The sequence below is a fragment of the Triticum urartu genome, chromosome 5A (assembly GCF_056163025.1).
Source record: "Triticum urartu cultivar PI428250 chromosome 5A, HENAU_Tu73, whole genome shotgun sequence".
Lineage (NCBI taxonomy): Eukaryota > Viridiplantae > Streptophyta > Magnoliopsida > Poales > Poaceae > Triticum > Triticum urartu.
The window spans coordinates 524,409,561-524,432,059 of record NC_141877.1 but is presented as its reverse complement, the minus strand read 5'-3'; positions in this window follow the sequence as shown (position 1 = coordinate 524,432,059).

Below are 22,499 nucleotides of genomic sequence, written 5' to 3'. Positions count from 1 at the left end.
CCAGGACAAGGCTGCGCTGCCCATCGGCGGCGTAGCCGGCTCCCACAATGACCGGGCGCACTCCAAGACCTCGGCGTCCGTGCATGCACCGCGCCCATCTCAGGAAGCGCGGGACCAGCAGCGTCATGGTACTCACGGTGCCATGCGTTCGCTAGATCAAGATCGAGCTGGTGGATCTCGAAGCGCTCAGGACCACCATGCACGCCAACCTGCTGGCGCGAGCGAGACACGGTCGCCTGGACGAGATACTGCTCCTTCTAACGTAGTTAGAAGTCCGAGCATATCCCGCTCCTCGCACCGTTCGCCACTGCCACCCGCCACCGCAGCAGAAGCTTTGGCGCGAGATCAGCTTCTCCTAGACTACCCTCCAGCGGCGGACAAGATCGACGACTGGAGGGCCACTATCCAGAGTCTCATCCGCTTCGCCAACGGCGACGCTCCACGGCAGCCGAGCACGTCTCAGCCGCGGCAAGCCAGCCAGGCACGAGCCAGAGACGACAAGACTGGTGGGGGTGCAACTACTGTGCATTCCCCACTCCGAAGGCCAAGATCGCCGACTCGCCGGGTCCACCTCGACAGCGACTCCACCGCGTCGTCAGATCCGCGGGCTCGTCGCGATCAGCGCCAAGTTCTTCAAGAACGACAACAAGAAGACGCTCGTACTCGCATCGAGCGGCGAAGAGAAGCGCGACGTCAATCAGACCAGCGCGCTGGGCCCTCTGTTGACATGCATGTGCCAGGGGAACCAGGCGACTTGCCGCACGCTGTAGGTTGTCCTGCGTTCACTCGTGAGCTGCGGCAAGTCCAGTGGCCCAGTACGAAAAATTTCAAGCCGGACGTGCCGGAGAAGTACGACGGCAAGTCGCATCCGTCGGAGTTCCTCAGCATCTACACCATCGCGGTGCAGGCCGCTGGGGGACGGGACGACAAGATCCTTGCCAACTACTTCCCGCTTGTGCTTAAGCCCAACGTCAGGTCCTGGCTCATGCACCTGCCGGACAACTCCATATCCTCCTGGGCTGATCTATGCCATCAGTTTGTCAGCGCCTTCACAGGCGGCCACAAACCCCATGGCCAAGAGAGCGATCTTCATCTGCTCGTCCAGAAGGAAGGAGAGCCCCTACGCAAGTATATCCAGAGGTTCAGCCGTGTACAGCACAACATCCCAAATATCCACCCTTCCGCGGTAATCAGCGCGTTCCATCAGAACATGCGTAACCGCAGGATGCGGGAGGAGATGGCGATTTGCAAGATTCGGGACGTCAGCGAGCTATATGCCCTGGCCGACAGGTGTGCACGCGCTGAGGAAGGGAGGAAATTCCCCGGAGAAAGCACTGGAGCAGGGGGATCTGACAGCGAAGATGCCGCCCCGGCAAAGAAAAACCGGCGGCGCAACAACAGGAAGAAGGAGAACAAAGAGGTGCTGGTCGTTGAGCAGTCCGGCAGCGACGGCGGCGCCAAGCGAGCCAAGGTCAGTAGCTCCGGCAAGGAAGTTGCCGCATGCGCCAACTGCCAGGCTGTGGCGGCCGCCGACAAGCAGGACGGCTCCGACAACCAATACTGCAAGATTCACCGCACCAAGGGCCATGACCTCCGGAGCTGCAAGAAAGTCGAGCAGCTTGTCCAGCAGCAAAAAGCTGAGTGTGAGCGGTGCGACAAGGAGAGGGCCCAAGGGGGTGCTGGATAATCCGGCAAGAAGCGTGCCGGACGGGGAGGACGCAGCGGCAAGGCCAAGCAGCGGCAAGTGGACAGGCCTCCCCGCGGCCGCGACAATGATGAAGATGACGACGACGAAGACATGGATGATGTTGAGACCAGTGAGCAAGAGTTTCAGAAAGCCACAGAGGTCTTGTGCGTTGACGGTGGTGCTTCTCTGCACACTTCACACCGCCAACTCAAGCAGTGGGCGCGGGAAGTCAATGTAGCGGAACCACCTGTCGAATCGCGCAAGCTTCTGAAATGGTCCAGCACGCCTATCATCTTTGACATTGAGGACCACCCTGATCGCACAACGGCGGTCGGGTGCCTGCCGATGTTGGTTTCACCAACTATCCGCAACCTCAAGGTCACTAAGATGTTAGTTGACGGCGGGGCCGGCTTGAACCTGATCTCCTCCGCTGTACTCCAGAAACTCCAAATCCCTGACAGCGAGCTCGAAGAGACCGGCACATTCCAAGGAATCAACCCGGGAAGGAGCAAGCCAAAGGGGAAGGTCACGCTGCCGGTAACATTTGGCAGCGAGCTAAACTTCTGGACTGAGAAGGTCACATTCGACGTTGCCGATATCCCATTGCCCTACAATGGGATACTTGGCCGTCCAGCACTCGCCAAGTTCATGGCGGCCTCTCACTACGCATATAACATGCTGAAGATGCCAGGCCCGGTAAGCGTCATTTCTGTCCCTGGCGACAAGAAAGATGCTCTTATCTATGCCGACAAGATCTACCGGGAAGCAGCAGCCACGGCAGATCGCAATCCACTTGCCGCTGAAGCTCCCGGGGGGAAGAAGGCCAAGTCCGGTAAGAGTTCTGATGCCCACTCCGGCAAACGCACCTCTTCGGAGTGCTGCGCTGCCGTCGAGGACGCACCATCGAGCTCCACTGGCAAGACCAAGTCCGGCAAGAGTTCTGATGCCCACTCCGGCAAGCGCACCTCTTCGGAGTGCTGCCCTGCCGTCGAGGACGCACCATCGAGCTCCACCGGCAAGTACAAGAAGACGATGGCAGCTCCGCCAGAGACGAAGAAGGTGTCCGCCAAGGAGGATGGCACTGGTGGTACCTTCACCATCAGTGCCACGTTCGGCCCTAAGTAGGAAAGCGCGCTCATTACTTTCCTGCGGGCGAATGTCGACGTGTTTGCATGGCAGCCGTCTGACATCCCCGGTGTTCCCAGGAAAGTGATTGAGCACCACCTTGCCGTTTGTCCTCATGCGCGGCCCGTCAAGCAGAAAGTCAGGAAGCAGGCAGTGGAGCGCCAAGAATTCATTGCAGAAGAGATCAAGAAACTGGAAGCAGCAGGCCTTGTCAGAGGAGTGCTCCATCCCACGTGGTTGGCCAATCCTGTAGTCGTGCGCAAGGCAAACGGGAAATGGAGACTTTGCATCGATTTTACCGATGTTAACAAAGCTTGTCCCAAAGACCCATTTCCTTTGCCGCGCATTGACGAGATTGTTGACTCCACAGCCGGATGTGATTTGCTTTCATTCCTTGACGCATACTCAGGATATCATCAGATCTTCATGGCAGAAGAGGATGAGGAGAAGACCGCATTTATTACTCCATGTGGCACGTACTGTTTCGTGCGGATGCCTTTCGGATTAAAAAATGCTGGTTCGACATTTGCAAGGGTAGTCCACATTGCTCTTGAGCCACAAGTACACAGAAATGTGGAAGCCTACATGGATGATATAGTGGTCAAGAGCGAGGACAGAGCAACCCTGATTCAAGACATAGACGAGACCTTTGCAAATCTGCGCAAGATCAGCCTCAAGCTCAACCCAGAGAAGTGTGTGTTTGGAGTTCCCTCCGGCAAGCTTCTCGGGTTCTTCGTGTCTCAGTGGGGAATTGAAGCCAACCCCAACAAGATCAAGGCCATTGAGCAGATTGAAGCACCAAAGCGCGTCAAGGATGTACAGAAACTTGCCGGTTGCGTGGCTGCTCTCAGCAGGTTTATCTCTCGGTCTGCTTAGCGCGCCCTGCCGTTTTTTAAATTATTGAAAAAGGCAGGTCCAATGAAATGGACTCCGGAAGCGGAGGCTGCGCTGCAAGACCTGAAGAGATACCTATCCTCCCCTCCAATACGTGTCGCACCTAAGCCACAAGAGAAGTTGCCGCTGTACATAGCGGCAACCAATCAAGTGGTTAGTGCTGCGTTAGTAGCAGAGAGGGAGGCAGACGATGAGCCAGCAACCGCGGCAAGCGCGTCCAGCAACAAGCAGGAGGCTTCCCCGACAAGCTCTGGTCCCGACAAAGATGGATCTGCGCAGATGCACGAGGAGACACGGAAGAAAATGGTGCAGCGCCCAGTTTACTTTGTCAGTTCCCTCCTGCAGGGGGCTAAGTCAAGGTATCCTGGTGTGCAAAAATTGCTTTTCGGCCTTCGCATGGCCTCGAGAAAGCTGCGCCATTACTTCCGAGCACATGAGATCATAGTCGTCACTCGCTTTCCGCTGAAGAGGATACTGCAGAATCCAGAAGCGACGGGCAGGATTGTTGAGTGGGCACTGGAACTGTCAAGCTTTGGCCTCAAGTTTGAAAGTACTTCGACTATCCAGAGCAGAGCATTGGCAGAATTTATAGCAGAATGGACGCCAACACCAGATGAAGAAATTCCAGAAACGAGCATCCCCGACAAGGAAGCAAGCAAAGAGTGGCTAATGTACTTTGATGGTGCCTTCTCGCTGCAAGGCGCCGGCGCTGGTGTGCTGCTTATCGCACCCACCGGAGAGCACCTCAAGTACATAGTCCAGATGCACTTTCCCAAGGAGCAAGCAACAAACAATACTGCAGAGTATGAGGGATTGCTTGCTGGTCTCAGGATCGCGGCAGACCTTGGGATCAAGAAGCTCATTGTCAGGGGTGACTCACAGCTTGTCGTCCGCCAAGTAAACAAGAATTATCAGAGTCCGTTGATGGAAGCTTACGTTGACGAAGTGAGAAAGCTAGAAGAGCGCTTTGACGGCCTACAAATGGAGCACGTTCCAAGAGCTCAGAACGCCATTGCTGACGGCCTGTCAAAGTGCGCCGCACTTAAGCTACCTGTGGAACTAGGGATCTTTGTGCTCAAGCTGACTCAACCATCCGTAAGACCATCAACTGGATAGAGCAAGAAGAGGAAGTTGATTCCTGGTGACTGCCTGCCGGCAGAGCTTCCCGAAGCCGCCGCCAAGAAGGTCCCTAGGATCAACGCTGAAGGCGCTGAGGAGCAGTCTGCTCCGGCAAGCCCCAGGGTTTGTTCCGTCGAAGCAGAAGCTCCCGATAAGTTTCGCTCCGGCAAGCTTGTCGGGGAACGTCAAGCTCCGGCAGAGACGCAGCTTCTCGCTGTAGAAGCGGATGTTCCCGCAGCAGCCTCCAAGATCAACACTAAGAGCGCTGAGGAGCAAGATGCTCCGGCAAGCCCTAGGGTTTGTTCCGTTGAAGTAGAAGCTCCCGATGAGTTTTGCTCCGGCAAGCTTGTCGGGGAAAGTCAAGCTCCGGCAGAACCGCAAGTTCTTGCCGTAGAAGCGGATGTTCCCGCAGCAGCAGAGTTGCCTTTAGTCCTTGTTGTCGAGCCACAAGCTCCAACATGGGCGCAGCAGATTGTCCGTTTCCTTCAGACAGGAGAACTTCCCGAAGAGCAAGAAGAAGTGGAAAGAGTAGCCCGGCAGTCAAGTATGTACCAGTTTGTCGACAAGACACTGTACAGAAGAAGACTCAACGGTGTGAAATTGAAGTGTATTCACCGGGAAGACGGACAAAAGCTGTTGGCAGAGATACACGGAGGCATATGTGGTCATCACATTGGCGCAAGAGCACTTGTCGGCAAAGCGTTCCAGCAAGGTTTCTTCTGGCCAACAGCCCTCCAGGATGCAACTGCACAAGTAACCAAGTGTGAAGCGTGCCAGTTCCATTCCAAGCAGATACACCAGCCAGCTCAAGCTCTCAAGACGATCCCTTTATCCTGGCCATTTTTGGTCTGGGGGCTCGACATCCTCGGCCCCTTTCCCAGAGCTGTCGGGGGCTTTGAGTACTTGTACGTCGCAATCGACAAGTTCACAAAGTGGCCGGAAGTGGAACCAGTGAGGAAGGTGACCGCACAGTCAGCCATCAAGTTCTTCAGGTCGATTGTTTGCCGCTTCGGGATCCCTAATAGGATGATCACCGACAACGGAACGCAATTTACGAGCCGCGCCTTCACGCAGTACGTCCAAGATATTGGCGCCAAAGTCTGCTTCGCTTCTGTTGCTCACCCAAGAAGCAACGGTCAAGCGGAGAGGGCAAATGCTGAAGTGCTGCGCGGGCTCAAGACCAGAACTTTCGGCAGGCTGCACAAGTGCGGAAGAAACTGGATCGAGGAGCTGTCGGTGGCTCTTTGGTCGATCAGAACGACGCCAAATCGAGCCACTGGACAGACATCCTTTGCTCTAGTCTATGGAGCAGAGGCAGTTACCCCCACGAAACTCGTATACGGGTCACCTCGAGTGCTCGCTTATGATGAGCTCGAGCAAGAGCGGCTGTGACAAGATGACGCGCTGCTCCTTGAGGAAGACCGTCTCCAGGCTGCTGTGCGAGCTGCTCGCTACCAGCAGGCTCTGCGCCGCTACCATAGCCACAGAGTCAATGCCAGGAGTCTCGAGGAAGGCGACCTTGTTCTTCGGCGCGTTCAGTCCGCCAAGAATTCCAACAAGTTGACGCCGAAGTGGGAAGGCCCTTACCGGGTGAAGCGAGTCACAAGGCCCGGCGCTGTCCGCCTTGAGACCGAAGATGGCGTACCAGTGAGCAACTCCTGGAACATCGAGCATCTTTGTAAGTTTTACCCGTAAGGCGCGGTTGTCGGACCCTGTCCGGCAACCACCCTTCTGTACATGTCTTGCCGCTGTTGCATGTAATCCTTTGTACAGAGCCAGGCGCAGACCCTGAGCACAAGTAAATGAAGCGCTGACACCCCGGGGTTATAGCATGCATGCTAGGTCGAGTCTCGTCCTTGGTTAGGGTTTTTAGTGCCTAACAGCAGCTAACCCCTAGCTTAGAGGTCGAGTGTCCGTCCCTTTGCTTTTCTTTCGTTCGCAAGGCTCGCATATCCTGGCCAGACTGCTTGAGGACGGAAAGGAAAAGAAGGGCGTGCCGGCACCTAGGCCCCGGCAAGCCAGTATTGCTGGGGGCTGCGAGTGCCAAGATTCGTCCACGGCAAGCCAGAGTTGCCGGGGGCTGCAATATCAGATAAGTCTTTCGTCCCTCATCATGCGTCCTGTTATGGACTGGGGAATGCGAAACCGCGTTTCTTCCCGAAAACTTCCGTGCTCCCTCAACTCTAGGCCCCGGGGCCAAGTTCGGTCGTAGTCGTGGCAACAAAGGGATGAAACAAGGGGGCCGCACCCACCTCGTTCCCGTCTCCGTCAAAGGCGTGAGGAAGGTCGAGCGACGTGGGAAGGCGGCAGGGCCTGTTGCCGGGAGATGAAATGTCTGTCCGAAGGATACCAAGGATTTGCTCCTTGGCGTGGGTTGAACCCGCGAGACAAATAACTCGGCAAACATCCCCTTTTCATTAAAAAACATCCCACTCAGGTACAGTCCATAGAGGATGAAAAACATGAAAGAGAGGATTACAAGTTTTAGATGCAGCTAAGGCCCGAAGGCTTACAAATTAAAAAGATAAGATGCCCGTAATCCCTTTCGTGTCCCTCTCTTCAAGAGGTAGGTCAAGGAGGCGAAAAGGGCAAAAGAGGTGCCTAGGCGAGCTACGGGTGCCAGAAGACACCAAGAGAACATCCCGGGGGCCGTCCGAAGGCTGGACGGTGATGGCGGCGCCGGAAGCGGGGCTCGAAGACGGGGCGGCAGGACGTCAGCACGCTGTCGAGGGCACCACGCCCTCGTACTCCGGCTTGACGGCCATGTCGCCAGCCCTCTTCCCCTTCCGCAGCCTCCCTACGCCAGCCGCCCAAGGAGACGGCCCCGGGGAGTTCAAGGAGCCGGCGACACGGATGATGGGATCGCCGGTGCCGCACGAAGCGGCGCCCGACACCTAGTCGGACCCGCCATCCCGCCGCCTGCTACCCTCATCGTCGCTGTCGCTCTCCTCCTCGTCACTCTCGCTCGAGGGGGAGCCTTCGCTATCGGAGGAGCTGTCCACGCAGCACTTCGCCCGAGTGCCGAAGCACCCGAAGACCTTGACGGAGAGGAGATCGCCCTCCATCAACTTAAAATGGAGGCTAAACCCCTCCATCAGGCTGTGGATACGGGCGAACGTCTTCCACCCTCGATCAAGATACATCACACTAGGGGCTGGGAATACAACGCGGACTCGCGTGCCGCTAATCCCACAGCCCCTCATGTGCAGTCTCAGTGTCTTGGGCGGGTCCAACTCCATCGCGCTCGCAAGCGGAGCTGGAAGCCGGAGGCGACGACGAGGCGCCCGGCGCAGCCTGACGAAGAACTCGCAAGGGTCGTCCCCTATATGGACCGCCGCGGGGGGAGGAGCCGCCGGCGGAGGCGAAGCTGGCGCGCCGCCCCATCCGCCTCTTCCCCGAGCGCCTCGACCTCGTCCTCGACCTCGTCCACGACCTCGCCCCCTCCCTCTTCCCCTTGTGGCTGGCTCTGCCACCACGGGCGCGGGAGAGGAAGGGGTGCGCTGTCTGGCGGTGACCCTCGCCGCCACCGATGAAGGGCCAGGGTTCCCTTTCTCCATAGCGAATGAGAGAAAGGGGAGCAGAAGCTGAAGAAACGAGGAGATGAGAGAGTGCGGGCTTCTGTGCTCCCCTCCCGCTCTTTATAAAGGAGCGAGGTGGGGGCTCGGCCGCCCCGCTCAGCGAATCAAGGCACGGGAAGAGCAGGGAGTCAGGGCTGACCCGCTGCCTCTGCTCGCGACGGCCCAGATTCCTACTTCCACCGTCCGCGACCCCAAGCGCATGGGAGCCGCGTGGCGGGGATGCAGAGCCGAGGCGACGGATGAGGCGGCCTCGCCCCACCCCATGATCACGGGGAGTGGACGCCTCGAAAACCACGCACCGGCCCCGTGCAGTAAATGCACCACGTCCCCACGCCTACCTCCGTTTAGGTAGGAGGGCGTGGACCGTCCCCTTCATCATGGCTTGACGCATGCTCGCGGGGCTTAGCCCCGCGCACGCCGCCCACGTCACCCACGATGCCGCATTTGACGCATGCCGTTCTGGACGTGCGCGGTGGAAGCGGAGAGATATGCGACGTGACCTAGGCCGCGCGTGCCCGTGCACTATTTTGGGCCTGGCCCAACAGCGCTCGGCACCGTGTCTGGCCCAGGTCCGGGGGCTCCTGTCGGTGTACTAGAGTAGGGGTACCCTAGTATCCCGAACTCGTGCAAGGGCAGTCGCAGCATCCCGCGGCAAGGCTTGCCGGGTGACCGCCAAGACCCTCCGCGGTTACTTTGAAGACCATTCAAGAACAAAGTACTCAAACCAAGGCCCCGGCAAGAGGAGCTTGCCGGGAAGGCCAACCAAGGCCCCGGCAAGAGGAGCTTGCCGGGAAGGCCAACCAAGGCCCCGGCAAGAGAAGCTGGCCGGGAAGAAGACAGGACCCCGGCAAGAGGAGCTTGCCGGGAAGGCCACTCAAGGCATACCGAGAAAGCTTGCCACGATGCACCACGCGTTCCGGCAAGGCCCGGTGAGCGACAAGCTCCCGAACACGACAAGACGACGACCACGGCAAGGAGCTTGCCGCGGGAAACCCCCACTTCGTGCCCGCGCTCCAGCTCACCTGCCAACGTGTCGCTCTAGGACCCTCCCAAGCACACGTGGCAGGAGGCCGTGCAGCTAGGGGTGCGAGGTGGCAAGCAGGCGCTGACAAGATAACCATCGTGGCAAACGGTGGCGTCCCTAGCGGTCCCTTTCGGTACTGTTTAGGTGACACAGACGGGCAATTAATGCCCTTGTCCCCTTCCGCCAGGGTTAGGTATGATAACACTGTAGCAGGTAGCTGTACCTACCACAGCACCTTTCCATTTTTGCCCTTTACCTCCGTTGCTATGTCAGTAACCCCTTGAGCATATAAAAGGAGGCCCGAGTGCAATGAGGGGGGGGGGGGGTTAGCCACTTCGAACACTCACGCTCGGTCCTGCCAGCCGCTGGTGTGTACTGTAGCACTCCGCGCTCCCGAGCTAGAAATCAATACAACACCACAAAGCAGGAGTAGGGTTTTACGCATCCGTGCGGCCCGAACCTGGGGAAATCGCACGCGTGCTTCGCCTCGATCTGCTCTTTGCGCGACCTCCGCCCCCGCCGAACTGAAAGGGACCCGGTCCGCCGGTCCCATAGGTGCCCGTGGATCAGCAACCCCGGCAGTCGGTATCGTCCAAACAGTGCGTGCATGCATGGTATCCCTTGTTTGTCTGTCCTGAAAGGTTACTGAGAGCAGGCCAATCATTGATGGTCACGTACAGCAACGCCTTTAGGTCAAATTCTTCCCCCATGTGCTCATCCCACGCACGTAAACCTGTTCCATTCCACAGTTGTAAGAGTTCTTCAACTAATGGCCTTAGGTACACATCAATGTCGTTGCCGGGTTGCTTAGGGCCTTGGATGAGCACTGGCATCATAATGAACTTCCGCTTCATGCACAACCAAGGAGGAAGGTTATACAAACATAGAGTCACAGGCCAGGTGCTATGGTTACTGCTCTGCTCCCCAAAAGGATTAATGCCATCTGCGCTTAGACCAATCCATACGTTGCTTGCGTCATCTGCAAACTCCTTCCCGTACTTTCTCCACTGCGACCCGTCAGCGGGTACTGTCAACTTTCCGTCTTTCTTACGGTCTTCTCTGTGCCATCGCATCTCCTTGGCATGCTCTTTGTTTTGGAACAAACATTTCAACCGTGGTATTATAGGAGCATACCGCATCACCTTGGCAGGAATTTTCTTCCTGGGGCGCTCTCCCTCGACATCACCAGGGTCATCGCAGCTGATCTTATAGCGCAATGCACCGCATACCGGGCAAGCGTTCAAATCCTCGTACTCACCGTGGTAGAGGATGCAATCATTAGGGCATGCATGTATCTTCTGCACCTCTAACCCTAGAGGGCAGACAACATTCTTTGCTTGGTACGTACTCTTAGGCAATTCGTTTTCCTTTGGAAGCATATCCTTTATCATTACCAGCAACTTTCCAAAACCCTTGCAGATACACCATTCTCTGCCTTCCATTGCAGCAATTCCAGTGTGGTGCCCAGCTTTTTCTTGTCACCTTCGCAATTCGGGTACAACAATTTTTTGTGATCCTCTAACATGCGCTGCAACTTCTTCTTCTCCAAATCACTTGCACAGTTTCTCTTTGCATCGGCAATGGCCCGACCTAGATCATCAACAGTCTCATCCGATGCCTCTTCTTCAGCTTCTTCCCGCATTGCCGGCTCAGCTTCTTCCCGCATTACCGGCTCAGCTTCTTCCCTCATTGTTGTATCATCGTATTCAGGGAACCCAAGCCAGGATAGCTGTCGTCGTCCTCTTCTTCTTCATTGTCTTCCATCATAACCCCTCTTTCTCCATGCTTGGTCCAAACATTATAGTGGGGCATGAAACCGGACTCAAACAGGTGGACGTGAATGGTTCTTGACGTACAGTAATTGCGACCATTCTTACAGCCAGCACATGGACAATGCATAAAACCATCCGCTCGCTTGTTTGCCTCAGCCGCAAGCAGAAAAATACGCACGCCATTAATGAACTCGGGAGAGCATCGGTCATCGTACATCCATTGCCGGCTCATCTTCAATACACAGCAGCGAAAACATCAAATTAATACAATACATAAAGTTCATACATAAAGAGCATACAAGACTTCAATGCAACAAACAAATAACTCTCTAGCTAAAGAATTTAAATGCAACAACAAATGCGATCAAGATCGCAACTAAGGTAACAATTGATCCAATAGCATAATGATACCAAGCCTCACTATGAATGGCATATTTTCTAATCTTTCTAATCTTCAAGCGCATTTTCTCCATCTTAATCTTGTGATCATCGATGACATCGGCAACATGCAACTCCAATTCCATCTTCTCCCCCTCAATTCTTTTCAATTTTTCCTTCAAATCCTTGTTTTCTCTTTCAACTAAATTTACCTCTCGACAATAGGGTCGGTTGGAATTTCGGGTTCAACTACCTCCTACATACAAATATCTATGTCAACTTGATGGGCATAATTTGTCATAAACACGAAATGCAATGAATAGTTTTAAAAGAGAATATACCACATCCGAATCATAACCCGGACGAGGGCCGACGGGGACGGATATCAAAACCATGGCACTATGCATAACAAACAACATATGGGTAAGATAATTATACGAGTAACTATATGTCCAAATCACACAAACATAATTTTTTGTATAAAACTTCATGAACAAGAGGCTCACCACAAGGTGGTGCCGGCGACGGGACGTTGCGAGCCATCGACGGTGGTTACGACGGAGATTTAGAAGGTACTAAGTAAACCACACCTACATATGCAAAACTAAGTGTTATTTTTGACCTCAAATTGCATATAAATCAAATACTAGCACATATATATAATTCCTCCCAAATTACTAAACTCAAAAATCAATCACTATATAAAGCATTGCATGAGCTAATCTAGCAATGAGAGATGAAAGGAAAGAGTTGCTAACCTTTGTGATCATTTGAATGGATGGGGGCCTTCAAATGTTGGGCAAAATGTGTGATGAGCTTGAGAGGAAGAGGGAAAAGAATAGAAAGAGGAGAGGGGAAAGGGGAAGAATAGAGCGAGCTCTGGTGGACGAAGGGTCTATGTAGGACGACCTTTAGTACCAGTACTAATGTGCTTCACGTTTCCCCTCTATGTAGGACGACCTTTAGACTCGATACTAAAGGTGCTGGAGGGGCCCCGGACTCACAACATCCTGCCACCACTCACTTTAGTACCGGTTCGTGGCATGAACCGGTGCTAAAGGTTCGCCATGAACCGGTACTAATGACAGTGGCCCGGCTAGCCGTTGGAACCGGCACTAATGTGCTTCACGTTTGACCCTTTTTCTACTAGTGTGAGGAGAGGCCAGTTAAAATTTTGGAGTTTTCCAGTCGAGTCACCCGCAACAAGGTTACTAAATTTTGCAAAGTTCAATGGAGCCACCATACCGAGGATGAAGCCACCTGGGAACAAGAGGATGACCTTCGTAAAGACCACCCACACCCATTTTCTAGCCAACCCAAATCTCAAGGGCGAGATTCATCTTAAGGGGGGTAGGTTTGTAACATCCCAAATTTTCAATTTGGTATGTTATGCATTAGATCATCATTGCATATCATATTTTACTGCATTTTGGCTGTTCCTAGAAATTCTAAGCAACTCAAGGACCCACGGAGAGAGTTGGGGATTTCTTTATTTTCATATTTGAGCTTTTCTCGAATTATGAAAAGAGGATCGCTTGATTTTAATTTTATTTATCTGAAATATTTCTTTTATAAAAACATAAAAGAGCGAGGATAAAATGACTTCCTCAAAATGAAGAAATACCAGACATTTAATATTAAAATCAAATAAGATTTTTTTTATTCAGAGTTTTATTGCTATTTTATTTGAATTAGGAAAAATATGCATTTTTCAAAATTGCATTTTAGGCCCAAATAAATGTTCACCTTGTCCAGCTTATTTTTAGAGGACGGGGAAAATTTATTTCGGGATTTTTGGAGTCCGTTTAGTATTTCTTTTCTTTCTTTTTCTGCACGTCCGAATTGTTAAAAAAAACGCGAACCGACCTAACCGGGCCGTGTCCGTCTAGGACTCTCGGCCCGGCCGGCCTTATAAGCCGGGGGAGCCACCCCTCAGCCCACCCCGCACCCCCTCCCGAAACCCTAGCCACCAGAGCAGCGGCCACCGCCGCCGACCCCACCGTAGCCGCACGCCGCCGCACGCCGCCGCCGCCGTCGGTTTTCTATGGAAAACCGATCGGTTTTCTTTAGAACCGGCTGTTTTATTTTTAGTAGATTGGTTTTTATTTTTTCGGTTTAGTTATTTAGCGGACGTTCGTTCGTCCGTTCATTTTTACGACGGTTTTCACCATTTAGCCGCAGACAGCAAACGCTCGTTCATTAGCTTGTTCGTCAGTTCGCTTTAATCGGATTTTTCCGCGATTATTTCTGATCGCGATTTTTGATCTGATTTTCGTTCTAGTTTATCTTTTCGCTCGTTTGTCAGAATCAGGTGATTCAAGCGCCTAGGTCTTTGTCTCGAGACCCTCTTTCCGTTTAAACAACTTGAACAAGCTTTTGCTACTGTAAAATTTGACCTAGGTCCATATTAGTAAACGGATCTTGTTTTCTTTGTCGTTTGAGTTTCTTTTTACAAACCGGAGTTCTTAAGTTGAACTTTCTGGTTACATATTCTTATTTGAGCTTTACCCGTGTTTCTTTGCTTGAGTTCTTATGTATGCTATTGTTTGTTTGTGACAGAATTCCCGGAGTGCAAAGCGTGTTATTTGGAGTCTCTAGGTTTCACGGATCGTCAGTAAGGCAAGTAACACTTTGATCATATCCCTTTATCAACCTGTTTTTATGCATTAGTTCCAATCCTCAAACATTGCATAGTTTGGATAGCATTAAATTGTGGGTTGGGAAGTAGTTAATGAGGTAGAACCTATTGCCCTGTTACATTCAAACCCTCGGGAGTTACTTCTACGTGTTGCTTATATTGCTATGCTATGCTCGTAGACGTGGTTTGAGTGAGTGAAATGCATGACAGATGTGAGATAGTTAATTAATGGTTCAACTTAAGGTGGCAACTTGAATACACATCTGGGTGGATTGAGGCACCTGGAGTACCTAGTGTTGCCTGTATTTTTGGAAATCCCGGGGTTCCCTATGATTTTCCTATGGACCGCCACCCAGGGTCAAAGGGAACTAAGATTATTCATGCTAGAAACTTCCGTGTGCAGCCACAAGCTATTATGGGCTCTAGCATAGTTGAGTAAGTTACGTGAAGCTCTTGAAGAGGTGGATCAGCAGGTAGTGGGTTGTAGGTTTGGTATGGTCTGCCCGGAGTAGAGTTAATGTTTCTGAAAGACTATGTCTCGGTCACCCGTTTCTCAAACACCATGTAGTGCAAGAAATCCAGCGGAGGCGATCGAGTCTTGTGGGGAAAAGTGCGCAAACCTCTGTAGATTGTACAAACAAATCATTGTTAGCCGTGTCCCCGGTTATGGACATCTAGAGTATCTAGTACTTGGAGTATCTTAAGTATCTCATCACTCTTAAATTAATATTGTTGGGTTGATAATTACTTTAATTGGGATTGAGTTGGAGGAACCTTCTCAATGATGTTTCAACTACCATGATAGTTAAATAAAATCTATCCTTTGTTGTAGGGAAAAATTGGCTTTTCGCAAAACTATAACCATAGAGCTTTTCCACCAGCCAAATATGCATGTAATGATAGCATCATTCTGTTCTTGCTCTATTGTGTTACTTTGCCAGCATATTCCATGTGCTGACCCATTTTTGGGCTGCAACTTATTATGTTGGAGACTTTTCAGACGAGGAGTAAGGTTCGTTAGGTCATTGCCGTGCAGCTCAGCTATGTCGCTAGAGTTGATGGACTCACTTTATCTTCCAAGCCTTCCGCTGTTATCGTATTAGATGGCCTTAAGCCATATCTACTGTAATAAGTTCTCAAGTACTGTGTGTGTCAGCATCACCGATCTAGGTATGACACTGAAGAACAGAGATTTGACCGTTTGAGGTCGGGTCGCTACAACTACACGGACTGGGTCCGTAACCTGAGGATTATCCTCATTGCTGCATAGAGGAATTACATCCTTGAAGCACCGCTAGGTGCAAAGCCCACTGCAGGAGCAACTCCACATGTTATGAACATCTAGCAGAGCAAAGGTGATGACTACTCAATAGGTCAGTATGCCATGCTTTACGGCTTAGAATTGGGACTTCAATGACGTTTTGAATGTCATGGAGCATATGAGATGTTCCAGGAGTTGAAGTTAATATTTCAAGAAAATGCCCGGATAGAGAGATATGAAGTCTCCAATAAATTCCACATCTGTAAGATGGAGGAGAATAGTTTCGTTAGTGAACATATACTCAGAATATCTTGGTACCACAACCACTTGACTCAACTGGGAGTTAATCTTCCTGATGATAGTATCATTGATAGAGTTCTTCAATCACTGCCACCAAGCTACAAAAGCTTCGTGATGAACTAGAATATGCAAGGGATGGATAAGACAATTCCCGAGCTCTTCGCGATGCTAAAGGCTGCGGAGGTAGAAATCATGAAGGAGAATCAAGTGTTGATGGTCAACAAGACCACTAGTTTCAAGAAGAAGGCCAAAGGGAAGAAGGGGAACTTCAAGAAGAACAGCAAGCAAGTTGCTACTCAAGTGAAGAAGCCCATGTCTACACCTAAGCCTCAGACTGAGTGCTTCTACTTCAAAGGGACTGATCACTTGAAGCGGAACTGCCCCAAGTATTTGGAGGACAAGAAGGCTAGCAAAGTGAAAGGTATATTTGATATACATGTTACTGATGTGTACCTTACTAATGCATGTAGTAGCTCCTGGCTATTTGATACTGGTTTTGTTTCTCATATTTGCAACTCGAAACAGGGGCTACGGATTAAACGAAGATTTGCTAAGGAAGAGGTGACGATGTGCGTGGGAAATGGTTCCAAAGTCCATGTGATCGCCATCGGCACGCTACCACGACATCTACCTTCGGGATTAGTTTTAGACCTGAATAATTGTTATTTGGTGCCAGCATTAAGCATGAACATTATATCTGGATCTTGTTTGATGCGAGACGATTATTCATTTAAATCAGAGAATAATGGTTGTTCTATTTATATGAGTAATATCTTTTATGGTCATGCACCCTTGATGAGTGGTCTATTTTTACTGAATCTCGATAGTAGTGATACACATATTCATAGTATTGAAACCAAAAGATACAAGTTTAATAATGATAGTGCAACTTATTTGTGTCACTGCCGTTTAGGTCATATTGATCTAAAGCGCATGAAGAAACTCCTTGCTGATGAGCTTTTGGAATCACTTGATTATGAATAACTTGATGCTTGCAAACCATGCCTCATGGGCAAGAGGACTAAGACTCTGTTCTCTAGAACAATGGAGCAATAAACAGACTTATTGGAAATAATACACACCGATGTCTGCAGTCCAATGAGTGTTGATGCTCACGGCGGGTATCATTATTTTCTGACCTTCACAGATGATTTGAGCAGATATGGGTATATCTACTTAATGACGCATAAGTTTGAAACATTTGAAAAGTTCATAGAATCTCAGAGTGAAGTGGAAAAATGTGGAATAGTTTCGCAACTCACGCCACCTGGAACACCACAGCGTAATGGTGTGTCCGAACGTCGTAACCGCACTTTATTAGATATGGTGCGATCTATGACGTCTCTTACTGATTTACCGCCATCGTTTTGGGGATATGCTTTAGAGACGGCTGCATTCACATTAAATAGGGCAACACCAAAATCCGTTAAGGCGACACCATATGAGCTATGGTTTGGCAAGGAACCCAAGTTGCCGTTTCTTAAAGTTTGGGGTTGCGATGCTTATGCGAGAAAGCTTCAACCTGATAAGCTCGAACCCAAATCGGAGAAATGTGTCTTCATAAGATACCCAAAGGAGACTGTTGGGTACACCTTCTATCATAGCTCCGAAGGCAAAATATTCGTTTCTATGAATGGATCCTTTCTAGAGAGGGAGTTTCTCTCGAATGAAGTGAGTTGGAGGAAAGTGGAACTAGATGAGGTAGCTGTACCTTCTCCCTTATTGGAAAGTAGTTCATCACAAAAATCAGTTCCAGTGATTCCTACAGCAATAATAAAGTTATTATTTATTTCCTTATATCATGATAAATGTTTATTATTCATGCTAGAATTGTATTAACCGGAAACATAATACATGTGTGAATACATAGACAAACAGAGTGTCACTATTATGCCTCTACTCGACTAGCTCATTGATAAAAAATGGTTATGTTTCCTAACCATAGACATGAGTTGTCATTTTATTAACGGTATCACATCATTAGGAGAACGATGTGATTGACCTGACCCATTCCATTAGCTTAGCACATGATCGTTTAGTTTGTCGCTATTGCTTTCTTCATGACTTATACATGTTCCCATGACTATGAGATTATGCAACTCCCGTTAACCGGGGGAACACCTTGTGTGCTACCAAACGTCACAACGTAACTGGGTGATTATAAAGGTGCTCTACAGGTGTATCCAAAGGTACTTGTTGGGTTGGCGTATTTCGAGATTAGGATTTGTCACTCCGGTTGTCGGAGAGGTATCTCTGTGCCCACTCGGTAATGCACATCACTATAAGACTTGCAAGCATTGCAACTAATGAGTTAGTTGCGGGATGATGTATTCCGAAACGAGTAAAGAGACTTGCCGGTAACGAGATTGAACTAGGTATTGAGATACTGACGATCGAATCTCGGGCAAGTAACATACCGATGACAAAGGGAACAACGTATGTTGTTATGCGGTCAGAGCGATAAAGATCTTCGTAGAATATGTAGGAGCCAATATGGGCATCCTGGTCCCACTATTGGTTATTGACCAGAGAGGTGTCTCAGTCATGTCTACATAGTTCTCGAACCTGTAGGGTCCGCACGCTTAACGTTCGCTGACAATATAATATTTATGAGTTATGTATGTTGGCAACCGAATGTTGTTCGAAGTCCCGGATGAGATCACGGACATGACGAGGAGCTCCGGAATGGTCCGGAGGTAAAGATTCATATATTGGATGATATGGTTAGGCTAAGGGGTCAGGCCCACAGGACTATAAGTCGGTGCAAAAGGATTTTTGCGAAGGCCAGGGGGCCAAAAGCCGGAGACCCTGGCGTCTGGCCCTGGGCCAGACGCCGAGGCCCATGGCATCTGGGCCAGATGCCAAGGATTGTGGCTTTTGGTCCTGGAGTCCGAGTGGGACTCTTGCCTTTCGGGCAAAACCGACTTTGAGGAGGCTTTTGCTCCAAGTTTCGACCCCAGGGCTCAACATATAAATAGAGGGGCAGGGCTAGCACCAAAGAGACATCAAGAAACACCAAGCCGTGTGCCGGCAACCCAGTCCCCTCTAGTTTATCCTCCGTCATAGTTTTCATAGTGCTTAGGCGAAGCCCGGCGGAGATTGTTTTTCACCAACGCCGTCACCATGCCATCGTGTTGCCGGAACTCATCTACTACTTCGCCCCTCTTGCTGGATCGAGAAGGCGAGGACGTCACCGAGCCGAACGTGTGTAGAACTCAGAGGTGTCGTGCTTTTGGTAATTGGATAGGTCGGATCGTGAAGACGTACGACTACATCAACCGCGTTGATATAACGCTTCCGTGAACGGTCTACGAGGGTACATAGACAAACACTCTCCCCTCTCGTTGCTATGCATCACCATGATCCTACGTGTGTGTAGGAATTTTTTTGAAATTACTACGTTCCCCAATAGTGGCATCAGAGCCAGGTTTTATGCGTAGATGTCATATGCACGAGTAGAACACAAGTGAGTTGTGGGCGATATAACTCATACTGCTTACCAGCATGTCATACTTTGATTTGGCGGTATTGTTGGATGCAGCGGCCCAGACCGACATTACCCGTACGCTTACGCGAGACTGGTTCTACTAATGTGGTTTGCACACAGGTGGCTGGCGGGTGTCAGTTTCTCCAACTTTAGTTGAACCGAGTGTGGCTACGCCCGGTCCTTGCGAAGGTTAAGACAGCTCCAACTTGACGAACAATCGTTGTGGTTTTGATGCGTAGGTAAGAATGGTTCGTGCTAAGCCCAGTAGCAGCCACGTAAAACTTGCAACAACAAAGTAGAGGACGTCTAACTTGTTTTTGAAGGGCATGTTGTGATGTGATATGGTCAAGACATGATGCTAAATTTTATTGTATGAGATGATCATGTTTTGTAACCGAGTTATCGGCAACTGGCAGGAGCCATATGGTTGTCGCTTTATTGTGTGCAATACAATCGCCCTGTAATGCTTTAATTTATCACTAAGCGGTAGCGATAGTCATAGAAGCATAAGATTGGCGAGATGACAACGATGCTACGGTGGAGATCAAGGTGTCGCACCGGTGATGATGGTGATCATGACAGTGCTTCGGAGATGGAGTTCACAAGCACAAAATGATGATGGCCATATCATATCACTTATATTGATTGCATGTGATGTTTATCTTTTATGCATCTTATATTGCTTTGATTGATGGTAGCATTATAAGATGATCTCTCACTACATTTCAAGATAAAAGTGTTCTCCCTGAGTATGCACCGTTGCCAAAGTTCGTCCTGCCCAGACACCATGTGATGATCGGGTGTGATAAGCTCTACGTCCATCTACAACGGGTGAAGCCAGTTATGCACACGCAGAATACTCAGGTTAAACTTGACGAGCCTAGCATATGCAGATATGGCCTCGGAATATTGAGACCGAAAGGTCGAGCGTGAATCATATAGTAGATATGATCAACATAGTGATGTTCACCATTGAAAGATACTCCATTTGACGTGATGGGCAGTTATTGTTTAGTTGATTTGGATCATGTGATCACTTAGAGGATTAGAGGGATGTCTATCTAAGTGGGAGCTCTTAAGTAATATGATTAATCAAACTTAAATTTATCATGAAGTTAGTCTTGATAGTATTAGCATATCTATGTTGTAGATCGATATCTCGCGTTTATTGTTCCTAGAGAAAACTAAGTTGAAAAATGTTAGTAGCAATGATGCAGATTGGATCCGTGCTTTGAGGACTATCCTCATTGCTGCACAGAAGAATTATGTCCTTGATGCACCGCTGGGTGATAGACCTATTGAAGGAGCCGATGGAGACGTTATGAACGTTTGGCTAGCTCAATATGATGCCTACTTGATAGTTTAGTGCACCATGCTTAACGGCTTAGAATCGGGGCTTCAAAGACATTTTTGAATGCCATGGAGCATATAAGATATTCCAAGAGTTGAACTTGTTATTTCATACTCATGCCCATGTCGAGAGGTATGAGACCTCTGACAGTACTTTGCCTACACGATGGAGGAGAATAGCTCAACCAGTGAGCATGTGCTCAGATTGTCTGAGTACTACAATTGCTTGAATCAAGTGGGAGTTATTATTCCAGACAAGAGAGTAATTGACAAAGTTCTCTAGTCACTATCACCGAGTTACTAGAACTTCGTGTCGAACTATAATATGCAAGGGATGACAAAAACGATTCCTGAGCTTTTCATGATGTTGAAATCGATGAAGGTAGAAATCAAGAAAAGCACCAAGTGTTGATGTTTAACAAGACCACTAGTTTCAAGTAAAGGGACGAAGGGAAGAAAGGGGAACTTCAAGAAGAACGGCAAGCAAGTTGCTGCTCAAGAAGAAGCCCAAGTCTGGACCTAAGCCTGAAACTATGTGCTTCTACTGCAAAGGAACTGGTCACTGGAAGCAGAACTACCCAAGTAATTGGCGGATAAGAAGGATGGCAAAGTGAACATAGGTATATTTGATATACATGTTATTGATGTGTACTTTACTAGTGGTTATAGCAACCCCAAAGTATTTGATACTAGTTCAGTTGCTAAGAATAGTAACTTGAAACGAGAGTTGCAGAATGAACAGAGACTAGTTAAGGGTGAAGTGACGATGTGTATTAGAAATGGTTCCAAGTATGATCATCATCGCACACTCCCTATACTTGCATGATTAGTTTTAAACCTAAAATAAATGTTATTTAGTGTTTGCGTTGAGCATGAATATGATTGGATCATGTTTATTGCAATACGGTTATTCATGTAAGATAGAGAATAATTGTTGTTCTATTTACATGAATAAAACCTTCTATGGTCATACACCCAATGAAAATGGTTTGTTGGATCTCTATCATGGTGATACACATTTTCATAATATTGAAGCCAAAATATGCAAAGTTAATAACGATAGTGCAAATTATTTGTGGCACTGCCGTTTAGGTCATATTGGTGTAAAGCGCATGAAGAAAATCCATGCTGATGGGCTTTTGGCATCACTTGATTATGAATCATTTGATGCTTGCGAACCATGCCTCATGGGTAAGATGACTAAGACTCCGTTCTCCAGAACAATGGAGTGAGCAACAAATTTGTTGGAAATCATACATACTGATGTATGTGGTCCGATGGATATTGAGGCTCGCGGCAGGTATCATTATTTTCTAATCTTCACAGATGATTTGAGCAGATATGAGTATATCTACTTGATGAAACACAAGTCTGAAACATTTGAAAAGTTCAAAGAATTTCAGAGTGAAGTGGAGAATCATCGTAAAAAATAAAATTTTCTACTATATGATCGCAGAAGTAAAATATTTGAGTTACGAGTTTGGCCTTCAATTAAATCAATGTGAAATAGTTTCACTACTCACGCCACCTGGAACACCATAGTGTAATGGTGTGTCTGAACGTCGTAGCCATACTTTACTAGATATGGTGCGATCTATGATGTCTCTTACCGATTTACCGCTATCGCTTTGGGGTTATGCATTTGAGACAGCTGCATTCACTTTAAAAAAGGGCACCATATAAATCCGTTGAGACGACATCGTATGAATTGTGGTTTAGCAAGAAACCTAAGCTGTCGTTTCTTAAAGTTTGGGGCAGCGATGCTCATGTGAAAAAGTTTCAAACTAGTAAGCTCAAACCCAAAATCGGAGAAGTGCATCTTCATAGGATACCCAAACGAAATTGTTGCGTACACCTTCTATCACAGATCCGAAGGCAAATTTGTT